The sequence below is a fragment of the Coregonus clupeaformis genome, chromosome 36 (assembly GCF_020615455.1).
Source record: "Coregonus clupeaformis isolate EN_2021a chromosome 36, ASM2061545v1, whole genome shotgun sequence".
In the NCBI taxonomy this organism is placed as follows: Eukaryota; Metazoa; Chordata; class Actinopteri; order Salmoniformes; family Salmonidae; genus Coregonus; species Coregonus clupeaformis.
This window is the reverse complement of record NC_059227.1, coordinates 40409542-40424945: the sequence shown is the minus strand read 5'-3', so window position 1 is coordinate 40424945 and position 15404 is coordinate 40409542.

Genomic DNA, 15404 nt, shown 5'->3' with positions numbered 1-15404 from the left:
ACAATACACAGGTTATAATGTTAACACAATACACAAGTAAGAATGTTCAAACAATATACACATTATAATATTAAGACAATAAACACGTCATAATGTTAATAATAATATAATAATATGATATGCCATTTAGCAGACGCTTTTATCCAAAGCGACTTACAGTCATGCGTGCATACATATATATATATTTTTTGTGTATGGGTGGTCCCGGGGATCGAACCCACTACCTTGGCGTTACAAGCGCCGTGCTCTACCAGCTGAGCTACAGAGGACCACAATAATTCGCAAATAAATTCATTAAAAATCCTACAATGTGATTTTCTGGATTTTTTCAGTCAGCCACCAATTGTGCAAGTTCTCCCACTTAAAAAGATGAGAGAGGCCTGTAACTTTCATCATAGGTACACGTCAACTATGACAGACAAATTGAGAGAAAAAAATCCAGAAAATCACATTGTAGGATTTTTAATGAATTTATTTGCAAATTATGGTGGAAAATAAGTATTTGGTCACCTACAAACAAGCAAGATTTCTGGCTCTCACAGACCTGTAACTTCTTCTTTAAGAGGCTCCTCTGTCCTCCACTCGTTACCTGTATTAATGGCACCTGTTTGAACTTGTTATCAGTATAAAAGACACCTGTCCACAACCTCAAACAGTCACACTCCAAACTCCACTATGGCTAAGACCAAAGAGCTGTCAAAGGACACCAGAAACAAAATTGTAGACCTGCACCAGGCTGGGAAGACTGAATCTGCAATAGGTAAGCAGCTTGGTTTGAAGAAATCAACTGTGGGAGCAATTATTAGGAAATGGAAGACATACAAGACCACTGATAATCTCCCTCGATCTGGGGCTCCACGCAAGATCTCACCCCGTGGGGTCAAAATGATCACAAGAACGGTGAGCAAAAATCCCAGAACCACACAGGGGGACCTAGTGAATGACCTGCAGAGAGCTGGGACCAAAGTAACAAAGCCTACCATCAGTAACACACTACGCCACCAGGGACTCAAATCCTGCAGTGCCAGACGTGTCCCCCTGCTTAAGCCAGGCCCATCTAAAGTTTGCTAGAGTGCATTTGGATGATCCAGAAGAGGATTGGGAGAATGTCATATGGTCAGATGAAACCAAAATAGAACTTCTTGGTAAAAACTCAACTCGTCGTGTTTGGAGGACAAAGAATGCTGAGTTGCATCCAAAGAACACCATACCTACTGTGAAGCATGGGGGTGGAAACATCATGCTTTGGGGCTGTTTTTCTGCAAAGGGACCAGGACAACTGGTTTGTGAAGACTTACAGAACCTTGTGAAGACTTACAGAAAATGTTTGACCTGTGTCATTGCCAACAAAGGGTATATAACAAAGTATTGAGAAACTTTTGTTATTGACCAAATACCTATTTTCCACCATAATTTGCAAATTAATTAATTAAAAATCCTAAAATGTGATTTTCTGGAATTTTTTTTCTCATTTTATCTGTCATAGTTGACGTGTACCTATGATGAAATTTACAGGCCTCTCTCATCTTTTTAAGTGGGAGAACATGCACAATTGGTGGCTGACTAAATACTTTTTTTCCCCACTGTATATAGGGGATACAATCTTCCCAGCTCTGCAGATTTTGCTGCGAAGAGACAGAATCATTAGATAATTTGTTTTGGTACTGTCAATTTGTAGGTTGTTTTTGGACACAGGTCCAGGAATGGCTAAAGGATTGCAATATTTACCTGGAGCTAACCTTGCAGATAGCATTACTGGGTGATCTGAAAAGTCATAGTCAATCGATCAATAATATAATAATACTTTTAGAAAAAATGTTTATTTTCAATTTACGATCTGTAGAAACAATGAGAATAGAAAGGTTCAGAACTTTTGTAAAACATCACAGTACAGTTGAAATATATATGGCAAAGAGAAATCCAATATGGATGGTGTTAAGAGACAGATGGGTGGTGTTGAATGGAGTTGAAAATGGGACTAATAACAACTAACAACAACTAATAACTACAAGATAACTAATGTAAAGCATACTGTGTCCATAATAAGTATATAGGTTATAGGTTGAGAGCTTTTGTGAAAGAGCACAGTTAGAAAGATATGGCATATAGAAGCAAACCGGATGGACATCATGAAAATTATCGGAGAGGTTGACGGTAGAGGAAGTTCAGGAGTAAAAACAAACAAAATATAATTATTGTAAAATGGACTGTGTCCATAAAATGTATATAGTATGTATAAGCTGGAAGTAGAGGCCTAAGCATTGTTGTTCACTAGTTTACTCCAATTAGGGAAGGGGTGGTGGGGTTGGAAAGTAATAAAGGGAAATATATATTTTAAATAATATATATATACATATATATATATATATATATATATATATATATATATATATATATATATATATATATGTATATATATGTGTATATGTTCTTTATATGTATGTATGTGTATATGTATGTGTATGTATGTATATACAGTGGGGAGAACAAGTATTTGATACACTGCCGATTTTGCAGGTTTTCCTACTTACAAAGCATGTAGAGGTCTGTAATTTTTATCATAGGTACACTTCAACTGTGAGAGACGGAATCTAAAACAAAAATCCAGAAAATCACATTGTATGATTTTTAAGTAATTCATTTGCATTTTATTGCATGACATAAGTATTTGATCACCTACCAACCAGTAAGAATTCCGGCTCTCACAGACCTGTTCATTTTTCTTTAAGAAGCCCTCCTGTTCTCCACTCATTACCTGTATGAACTGCACCTGTTTGAACTCGTTACCTGTATAAAAGACACCTGTCCACACACTCAATCAAACAGACTCCAACCTCTCCACAATGGCCAAGATCAGAGAGCTGTGTAAGGACATCAGGGATAAAATTGTAGACCTGCACAAGGCTGGGATGGGCTACAGGACAATAGGCAAGCAGCTTGGTGAGAAGGCAACAACTGTTGGCGCAATTATTAGAAAATGGAAGAAGTTCAAGATGACGGTCAATCACCATCGGTCTGGGGCTCCATGCAAGATCTCACCTCGTGGGGCATCAATGATCATGAGGAAGGTGAGGGATCAGCCCAGAACTACACGGCAGGACCTGGTCAATGACCTGAAGAGAGCTGAGACCACAGTCTCAAAGAAAACCATTAGTAACACACTAAACCGTCATGGATTAAAATCCTGCAGCGCACGCAAGGTCCCCCTGCTCAAGCCAGCGCATGTCCAGGCCCATCTGAAGTTTGCCAATGACCATCTGGATGATCCAGAGGAGGAATGGGAGAAGGTCATGTGGTCTGATGAGACAAAAATAGAGCTTTTTGGTCTATACTCCACTCGCCGTGTTTGGAGGAAGACGAAGGATGAGTACAACCCCAAGAACACCATCCCAACCGTGAAGCATGGAGGTGGAAAGATCATTCTTTGGGGATGCTTTTCTGCAAAGGGGACAGGAAGACTGCACCGTATTGAGGGGAGGATGGATGGGGCCATGTATCGCAAGATCTTGGCCAACAACCTCCTTCCCTCAGTAAGAGCATTGAAGATGGGTCGTGGCTGGGTCTTCCAGCACGACAATGACCCGAAACACACAGCCAGGGCAACTAAGGAGTGGCTCCGTAAGAAGCATCGTTATAATGTGAAAACAATACACAGGTTATAATGTTAACACAATACACAGGTTATAATGTTAACACAATACACAGGTTATAATGTTAACACAATACACAGGTTATAATGTTAACACAATACACAGGTTATAATGTTAACACAATACACACGTTATGATGTTAACACAATACACACGTTATAATGTTAACACAATACACAGGTTATAATGTTAAAACAATACACAGGTTATAATGTTAACACAATACACAGGTTATAATGTTAACACAATACACAGGTTATAATGTTAAAACAATACACACGTTATGATGTTAACACAATACACACGTTATAATGTTAACACAATACACAGGTTATAATGTTAAAACAATACACAGGTTATAATGTTAACACAATACACAGGTTATAATGTTAACACAATACACAGGTTATAATGTTAAAACAATACACACGTTATGATGTTAACACAATACACACGTTATAATGTTAACACAATACACCCGTTATAATGTTAACACAATATACAGGTTATAATGTTAAAACAATACACACGTTATGATGTTAACACAATACACACGTTATGATGTTAACACAATACACACGTTATAATGTTAACACAATACACAGGTTATAATGTTAACACAATACACACGTTATAATGTTAACACAATACACACGTTATAATGTTAACACAATACACAGGTTATAATGTTAACACAATACACACGTTATAATGTTAACACAATACACAGGTTATAATGTTAACACAATACACAGGTTATAATGTTAAAACAATACACACGTTATGATGTTAACACAATACACACGTTATAATGTTAACACAATACACACGTTATAATGTTAACACAATACACAGGTTATAATGTTAAAACAATACACACGTTATAATGTTAACACAATACACAGGTTATAATGTTAAAACAATACACACGTTATGATGTTAACACAATACACACGTTATAATGTTAACACAATACACAGGTTATAATGTTAACACAATACACAGGTTATAATGTTAAAACAATACACAGGTTATAATGTTAACACAATACACACGTTATGATGTTAACACAATACACACGTTATAATGTTAACACAATACACAGGTTATAATGTTAACACAATACACACGTTATAATGTTAACACAATACACAGGTTATAATGTTAACACAATACACACGTTATGATGTTAACACAATACACAGGTTATAATGTTAACACAATACACACGTTATAATGTTAACACAATACACACGTTATAATGTTAACACAATACACAGGTTATAAGTTACAACAATACACAGGTTATAATGTTAGCACATACAACAGGTTATAATTATAATACACACGTTATGATGTTAACACAATACACAGGTTATAATGTTAAGACAATACACAGGTTATAATGTTAACACAATACACACGTTATAATGTTAACACAATACACAGGTTATAATGTTAACACAATACACACGTTATAATGTTAACACAATACACACTTTATACACTCAACGTTAAACAATAAAACACTGATCAAACATATATAACGTCATTGAAAGCTTTATCATTACCTGCTCTGTTAACTGTTAGAAATGCAGTCATGTTAATGTTCATGTGTGTGTGTCAGTGGAGGCTGGTAGGAGGAGCTATTGGAGGATGGAGTCATCGTAATGGTTGGACTGGAATAAATGGAACGGTATCAAACATATGGAAACCACGTTGGAGTTCATTCCTTTTGATTCCATTCCAGACATTCCAATGAGCCGTCCTCTTATTGCTCCTCCCACCAGCCTCCGCTGGTATGTGTGTGTGGGTGGATCTCTCTCTCTCTCTCTCTCTCTCTCTCTCTCTTTCTCTCTCTCTAGGGTGCTTTATTGGCATGGGAAACGTATGTTAACATTGCCTAAGCAAGTGAAATAGATAATAAACAAAAGTGAAATAAACACTAAATAATTAACAGTAAACATTAAACTCACAAAAGTTCCTAAAGAAAAAAGACATTTCAAGTGTCATATTATGTCTATATACAGCGTTGTAATGATGTGCAAATAGTTAAAGTACAAAAGGGAAAATAAATAAACATAAATAAAGGTTGTATTTACAATGGTGTTTGTTCTTCACTGGTTGCTCTTTTCTTGTGGCAACAGGTCACAAAATTGGATTTGTTTTCTTTGTGGGTCTATGTAATCTGAGGGACATACGTGTCTCTAATATGGTCATACATTTGGCAGGAATTTACGAAGTGCAGCTCAGTTTCCACCTCATTTTGTGGGCAGTGTGCACATAGCCTGTCTTCTCTTGAGAGCCAGGTCTGCCTTCAGCAGCCTTTCTCAATAGCAAGGCTATGCTCACTGAGTCTGTACGTAGTTAAAGATTTCCTTAATTTTGGGTTGTCACAGTGTTCAGGTATTCTGCCACTCTCTTTCTCTCTTGCTCTCCATTTCTCCCTGCCTCTCCCCCTCTCTCTATTGCTTTCTCCCTGCCTCTCTCCCTCTCTCTCTCTCTCTGATTTGATTGACAGGTTCTGAGGCAGCGGATCATAATTAGTAATGCGGCTAATTTCCCACAATGCCCTGCAGCACTGGTCTCCTGCGGTGCCAGCGGCACGCTCATACATATTCAGCAGTATGCTAATGAGCACCACTGTGCCCAGGTGAGATGCTGCCACGGAGAAGGCCAATCAGATCCCAGAACAGAAATAGTGACCAATCAGATTCTAGAACACAGACACACTGATCAATCACAACCCAGAACACAAAGTGTGTGGGGTCCTGTATAGCTCAGTTGGCAGAGCATGGTGCTTGCACCGCCAGGGTTGTAGGTTTGATTCCTGTATGCCTCAGTTGGCAGAGCATGGTGCTTGCACCGCCAGGGTTGTGGGTTTGATTCCTGTATGCCTCAGTTGGCAGAGCATGGTGCTTGCACCGCCAGGGTTGTGGGTTTGACTCCTGAATGCCTCAGTTGGCAGAGCATGGTGCTTGCACCGCCAGGGTTGTGGGTTTGAATACTGGGGCCACAATACGTAAAATAAATACACTTGCTTTATCGCTTTGGATAAAAGCATCTGCTAAATAAATCAATATGGTGACATTTCCACCTAGCCTATCAGAGGTTAAGATGGAGCATCTGTCTGACCCCAGATACCACATTACTAATATCCACTGAGATCCATCCTGTCTGACCCCAGATACCACATTACTAATATCCACTGAGATCCATCCTGTCTGTCTGACCCCAGATACCACATTACTAATATCCACTGAGATCCATCCTGTCTGTCTGACCCCAGATACCACATTACTAATATCCACTGAGATCCATCCTGTCTGTCTGACCCCAGATACCACATTACTAATATCCACTGAGATCCATCCTGTCTGTCTGACCCCAGATACCACATTGCTAATATCCACTGAGATCCATCCTGTCTGTCTGACCCCCTGATACCACATTACTAATATCCACTGAGATCCATCCTGTCTGACCCCAGATACCACATTACTAATATCCACTGAGATCCATCCTGTCTGTCTGACCCCAGATACCACATTACTAATATCCACTGAGATCCATCCTGTCTGTCTGACCCCAGATACCACATTACTAATATCCACTGAGATCCATCCTGTCTGTCTGACCCCAGATACCACATTACTAATATCCACTGAGATCCATCCTGTCTGTCTGACCCCCAGATACCACATTACTAATATCCACTCGAGATCCATCCTGTCTGTATGACCCCAGATACCACATTACTAATATCCACTGAGATCCATCCCGTCTGTCCGACGCAGGAGATACCACATTACTAATATCCACTGAGATCCATCCTGTCTGTCTGACCCCAGATACCACATTACTAATATCCACTGAGATCCATCCTGTCTGTCTGACCCCTGATACCACATTACTAATATCCACTGAGATCCATCCTGTCTGACCCCAGATACCACATTACTAATATCCTTAGAGATCCATCCTGTCTGTCTGACCCCTGATACCACATTACTAATATCCACTGAGATCCATCCTGTCTGTCTGACCCCAGATACCACATTACTAATATCCACTGAGATCCATCCTGTCTGTATGACCCCAGATACCACATTACTAATATCCACTGAGATCCATCCTGTCTGTCTGACCCCAGATACCACATTACTAATATCCACTGAGATCCATCCTGTCTGTCTGACCCCAGATACCACATTACTAATATCCACTGAGATCCATCCTGTCTGTCTGACCCCTGATACCACATTACTAATATCCACTGAGATCCATCCTGTCTGACCCCAGATACCACATTACTAATATCCACTGAGATCCATCCTGTCTGTCTGACCCCAGATACCACATTACTAATATCCACTGAGATCCATCCTGTCTGTCTGACCCCAGATACCACATTACTAATATCCACTGAGATCCATCCTGTCGACCCCAGATACCACATTACTAATATCCACTGAGATCCATCCTGTCTGTCTGACCCCAGATACCACATTACTAATATCCACTGAGATCCATCCTGTCTGTCTGACCCCAGATACCACATTACTAATATCCACTGAGATCCATCCTGTCTGTCTGACCCCAGATACCACATTACTAATATCCACTGAGATCCATCCTGTCTGTCTGACCCCAGATACCACATTACTAATATCCACTGAGATCCATCCTGTCTGTCTGACCCCAGATACCACATTACTAATATCACTGAGATCCATCCTGTCTGTCTGACCCCAGATACCACATTACTAATATCCACTGAGATCCATCCTGTCTGTCTGACCCCAGATACCACATTACTAATATCCACTGAGATCCATCCTGTCTGTCTGACCCCAGATACCACATTACTAATATCCACTGAGATCCATCCTGTCTGTCTGACCCCAGATACCACATTACTAATATCCACTGAGATCCATCCTGTCTGTCTGACCCCAGATACCACATTACTAATATCCACTGAGATCCATCCTGTCTGTCTGACCCCAGATACCACATTACTAATATCCACTGAGATCCATCCATCCTGTCTGACCCCAGATACCACATTACTAATATCCACTGAGATCCATCCTGTCTGTCTGACCCCAGATACCACATTACTAATATCCACTGAGATCCATCCTTCCTGTCCGACCCAGATACCACATTACTAATATCCACTGAGATCCATCCGTCTGTCTGACCCCAGATACCACATTACTAATATCCACTGAGATCCATCCTGTCTGTGGACCCCAGATACCACATTACTAATATCCACCGAGATCCATCCTGTCTGTCGGACCCCAGATACCACATTACTAATATCCACTGAGATCCATCCTGTCTGTCTGACCCCAGATACCACATTACTAATATCCACTGAGATCCATCCTGTCTGGTCTGACCCCAGATACCACATTACTAATATCCACTGAGATCCATCCTGTCTGTCTGACCCCAGATACCACATTACTAATATCCACTGAGATCCATCCTGTCTGTCTGACCCCAGATACCACATTACTAATATCCACTGAGATCCATCCTGTCTGTCTGACCCCAGATACCACATTACTAATATCCACTGAGATCCATCCTGTCTGTCTGACCCCAGATACCACATTACTAATATCCACTGGAGATCCATCCTGTCTGTCTGACCCCAGATACCACATTACTAATATCCACTGAGATCCATCCTGTCTGTCTGACCCCAGATACCACATTACTAATATCCACTGAGATCCATCCTGTCTGTCTGACCCCAGATACCACATTACTAATATCCACTGAGATCCATCCTGTCTGTCTGACCCCAGATACCACATTACTAATATCCACTGAGATCCATCCTGTCTGTCTGACCCCAGATACCACATTACTAATATCCACTGAGATCCATCCTGTCTGTCTGACCCCAGATACCACATTACTAATATCCACTGAGATCCATCCTGTCTGTCTGACCCCAGATACCACATTACTAATATCCACTGAGATCCATCCTGCTCTGTCTGACCCCAGATACCACATTACTAATATCCACTGAGATCCATCCTGTCTGTCTGACCCCAGATACCACATTACTAATATCCACTGAGATCCATCCTGTCTGTCTGACCCAGGAGATACCACATTACTAATATCCACTGAGATCCATCCTGTCTGTCTGACCCCAGATACCACATTACTAATATCCACTGAGATCCATCCTGTCTGTCTGACCCCGAGATACCACATTACTAATATCCACTGAGATCCATCCTGTCTGTCTGACCCCAGATACCACATTACTAATATCCACTGAGATCCACCCCGTCTGTCCGACGCAGGAGATCCACATTACTAATATCCACTGAGATCCATCCTGTCTGTCTGACCCCAGATACCACATTACTAATATCCACTGAGATCCATCCTGTCTGTCTGACCCCAGATGCCACATTACTAATATCCACTGAGATCCATCCTGTCTGTCTGACCCCAGATACCACATTACTAATATCCACTGAGATCCATCCTGTCTGTCTGACCCCAGATACCACATTACCAATATCCACTGAGATCCATCCTGTCTGTCTGACCCCAGATACCACATTACTAATATCCACTGAGATCCATCCTGTCTGTCTGACCCCAGATACCACATTACTAATATCCACTGAGATCCATCCTGTCTGTCTGACCCCAGATACCACATTACTAATATCCACTGAGATCCATCCTGTCTGTCTGACCCAGATACCACATTACTAATATCCACTGAGATCCATCCTGTCTGTCTGACCCCAGATACCACATTACTAATATCCACTGAGATCCATCCTGTCTGTCTGACCCCAGATACCACATTACTAATATCCACTGAGATCCATCCTGTCTGTCTGACCCCTGATACCACATTACTAATATCCACTGAGATCCATCCTGTCTGTCTGACCCCAGATACCACATTACTAATATCCACTGAGATCCATCCTGTCTGTCTGACCCCAGATACCACATTACTAATATCCACTGAGATCCATCCTGTCTGTCTGACCCCAGATACCACATTACTAATATCCACTGAGATCCATCCTGTCTGTCTGACCCCAGATACCACATTACTAATATCCACTGAGATCCATCCTGTCTGTCTGACCCCTGATACCACATTACTAATATCCACTGAGATCCATCCTGTCTGTCTGACCCCAGATACCACATTACTAATATCCACTGAGATCCATCCTGTCTGTCTGACCCCAGATACCACATTACTAATATCCACTGAGATCCATCCTGTCTGTCTGACCCCAGATACCACATTACTAATATCCACTGAGATCCATCCTGTCTGTCTGACCCCCAGATACCACATTACTAATATCCACTGAGATCCATCCTGTCTGTCTGACCCCAGATACCACATTACTAATATCCACTGAGATCCATCCTGTCTGTCTGACCCCAGATACCACATTACTAATATCCACTGAGATCCATCCTGTCTGTCTGACCCCAGATACCACATTGACTAATATCCACTGAGATCCATCCTGTCTGTCTGACCCCAGATACCACATTACTAATATCCACTGAGATCCATCCTGTCTGTCTGACCCCAGATACCACATTACTAATATCCACTGAGATCCATCCTGTCTGTCTGACCCCAGATACCACATTACTAATATCCACTGAGATCCATCCTGTCTGTCTGACCCCAGATACCACATTACTAATATCCACTGAGATCCATCCTGTCTGTCTGACCCCAGATACCACATTACTAATATCCACTGAGATCCATCCTGTCTGTCTGACCCCAGATACCACATTACTAATATCCACTGAGATCCATCCTGTCTGTCTGACCCCAGATACCACATTACTAATATCCACTGAGATCCATCCTGTCTGTCTGACCCCAGATACCACATTACTAATATCCACTGAGATCCATCCTGTCTGTCTGACCCCAGATACCACATTACTAATATCCACTGAGATCCATCCTGTCTGTCTGACCCCAGATACCACATTACTAATATCCACTGAGATCCATCCTGTCTGTCTGACCCCAGATACCACATTACTAATATCCACTGAGATCCATCCTGTCTGTCTGACCCCAGATACCACATTACTAATATCCACTGAGATCCATCCTGTCTGTCTGACCCCCAGATACCACATTACTAATATCCACTGAGATCCATCCTGTCTGTCTGACCCCAGATACCACATTACTAATATCCACTGAGATCCATCCTGTCTGTCTGACCCCAGATACCACATTACTAATATCCACTGAGATCCATCCTGTCTGTCTGACCCCAGATACCACATTACTAATATCCACTGAGATCCATCCTGTCTGTCTGACCCCAGATACCACATTACTAATATCCACTGAGATCCATCCTGTCTGTCTGACCCCAGATACCACATTACTAATATCCACTGAGATCCATCCTGTCTGTCTGACCCCAGATACCACATTACTAATATCCACTGAGATCCATCCTGTCTGTCTGACCCCAGATACCACATTACTAATATCCACTGAGATCCATCCGTCTGTCTGACCCCAGATACCACATTACTAATATCCACTGAGATCCATCCTGTCTGTCTGACCCCAGATACCACATTACTAATATCCACTGAGATCCATCCTGTCTGTCTGACCCCAGATACCACATTACTAATATCCACTGAGATCCATCCTGTCTGTCTGACCCCAGATACCACATTACTAATATCCACTGAGATCCATCCTGTCTGTCTGACCTCAGATACCACATTACTAATATCCACTGAGATCCATCCTGTCTGTCTGACCCCAGATACCACATTACTAATATCCACTGAGATCCATCCTGTCTGTCTGACCCCAGATACCACATTACTAATATCCACTGAGATCCATCCTGTCTGGACCCAGATACCACATTACTAATATCCACTGAGATCCATCCTGTCTGTCTGACCCCAGATACCACATTACTAATATCCACTGAGATCCATCCTGTCTGTCTGACCCCAGATACCACATTACTAATATCCACTGAGATCCATCCTGTCTGTCTGACCCCAGATACCACATTACTAATATCCACTGAGATCCATCCTGTCTGTCTGACCCCAGATACCACATTACTAATATCCACTGAGATCCATCCTGTCTGTCTGACCCCAGATACCACATTACTAATATCCACTGAGATCCATCCTGTCTGTCTGACCCCAGATACCACATTACTAATATCCACTGAGATCCATCCTGTCTGTCTGACCCCAGATACCACATTACTAATATCCACTGAGATCCATCCTGTCTGTCTGACCCCAGATACCACATTACTAATATCCACTGAGATCCATCCTGTCTGTCTGACCCCAGATACCACATTACTAATATCCACTGAGATCCATCCTGTCTGTCTGACCCCAGATACCACATTACTAATATCCACTGGAGATCCATCCTGTCTGTCTGACCCCAGATACCACATTACTAATATCCACTGAGATCCATCCCGTCTGTCCGACCCCAGATACCACATTACTAATATCCACTGAGATCCATCCCGTCTGTCCGACCCCAGATACCACATTACTAATATCCACTGAGATCCATCCTGTCTGTCTGACCCCAGATACCACATTACTAATATCCACTGAGATCCATCCTGTCTGTCTGACCCCAGATACCACATTACTAATATCCACTGAGATCCATCCTGTCTGTCTGACCCCAGATACCACATTACTAATATCCACTGAGATCCATCCTGTCTGTCTGACCCCAGATACCACATTACTAATATCCACTGAGATCCATCCTGTCTGTCTGACCCCAGATACCACATTACTAATATCCACTGAGATCCATCCTGTCTGTCTGACCCCAGATACCACATTACTAATATCCACTGAGATCCATCCTGTCTGTCTGACCCCAGATACCACATTACTAATATCCACTGAGATCCATCCTGTCTGTCTGACCCCAGATACCACATTACTAATATCCACTGAGATCCATCCTGTCTGTCTGACCCCAGATACCACATTACTAATATCCACTGAGATCCATCCTGTCTGTCTGACCCCAGATACCACATTACTAATATCCACTGAGATCCATCCTGTCTGTCTGACCCCAGATACCACATTACTAATATCCACTGAGATCCATCCTGTCTGTCTGACCCCAGATACCACATTACTAATATCCACTGAGATCCATCCTGTCTGTCTGACCCCAGATACCACATTACTAATATCCACTGAGATCCATCCGTCTGTCTGACCCCAGATACCACATTACTAATATCCACTGAGATCCATCCTGTCTGTCTGACCCCAGATACCACATTACTAATATCCACTGAGATCCATCCTGTCTGTCTGACCCCAGATACCACATTACTAATATCCACTGAGATCCATCCTGTCTGTCTGACCCCAGATACCACATTACTAATATCCACTGAGATCCATCCTGTCTGTCTGACCCCAGATACCACATTACTAATATCCACTGAGATCCATCCTGTCTGTCTGACCCCAGATACCACATTACTAATATCCACTGAGATCCATCGTCTGTCTGACCCCAGATACCACATTACTAATATCCACTGAGATCCATCCTGTCTGTCTGACCCCAGATACCACATTACTAATATCCACTGAGATCCATCCTGTCTGTCTGACCCCAGATACCACATTACTAATATCCACTGAGATCCATCCTGTCTGTCGACCCTGATACCACATTACTAATATCCACTGAGATCCATCCTGTCTGTCTGACCCCAGATACCACATTACTAATATCCACTGAGATCCATCCTGTCTGTCTGACCCCAGATACCACATTACTAATATCCACTGAGATCCATCCTGTCTGTCTGACCCCAGATACCACATTACTAATATCCACTGAGATCCATCCTGTCTGTCTGACCCAGATACCACATTACTAATATCCACTGAGATCCATCCTGTCTGTCTGACCCCAGATACCACATTACTAATATCCACTGAGATCCATCCTGTCTGTCTGACCCCAGATACCACATTACTAATATCCACTGAGATCCATCCTGTCTGTCTGACCCCAGATACCACATTACTAATATCCACTGAGATCCATCCTGTCTGTCTGACCCCAGATACCACATTACTAATATCCACTGAGATCCATCCTGTCTGTCTGACCCCAGATACCACATTACTAATATCCACTGAGATCCATCCTGTCTGTCTGACCCCAGATACCACATTACTAATATCCACTGAGATCCATCCTGTCTGTCTGACCCCAGATACCACATTACTAATATCCACTGAGATCCATCCTGTCTGTCTGACCCCAGATACCACATTACTAATATCCACTGAGATCCATCCCTGTCTGTCTGACCCCAGATACCACATTACTAATATCCACTGAGATCCATTCAGTCTGTCCAACCACAGATACCACATTACTAATATCCACTGAGATCCATCCAGTCTGTCCGACGCAGGAGATCCATATTACTAATATCCACTGAGATCCATCCCGTCTGTCCGACGCAGGAGATCCATATTACTAATATCCACTGAGATCCATCCCGTCTGTCCAACCACGGATACCACATTACTAATATCCACTGAGATCCATCCCGTCTGTCCAACCACGGATACCACATTACTAATATCCACTGAGATCCATCCTGTCTGTCTGACCCCAGATACCACATTACT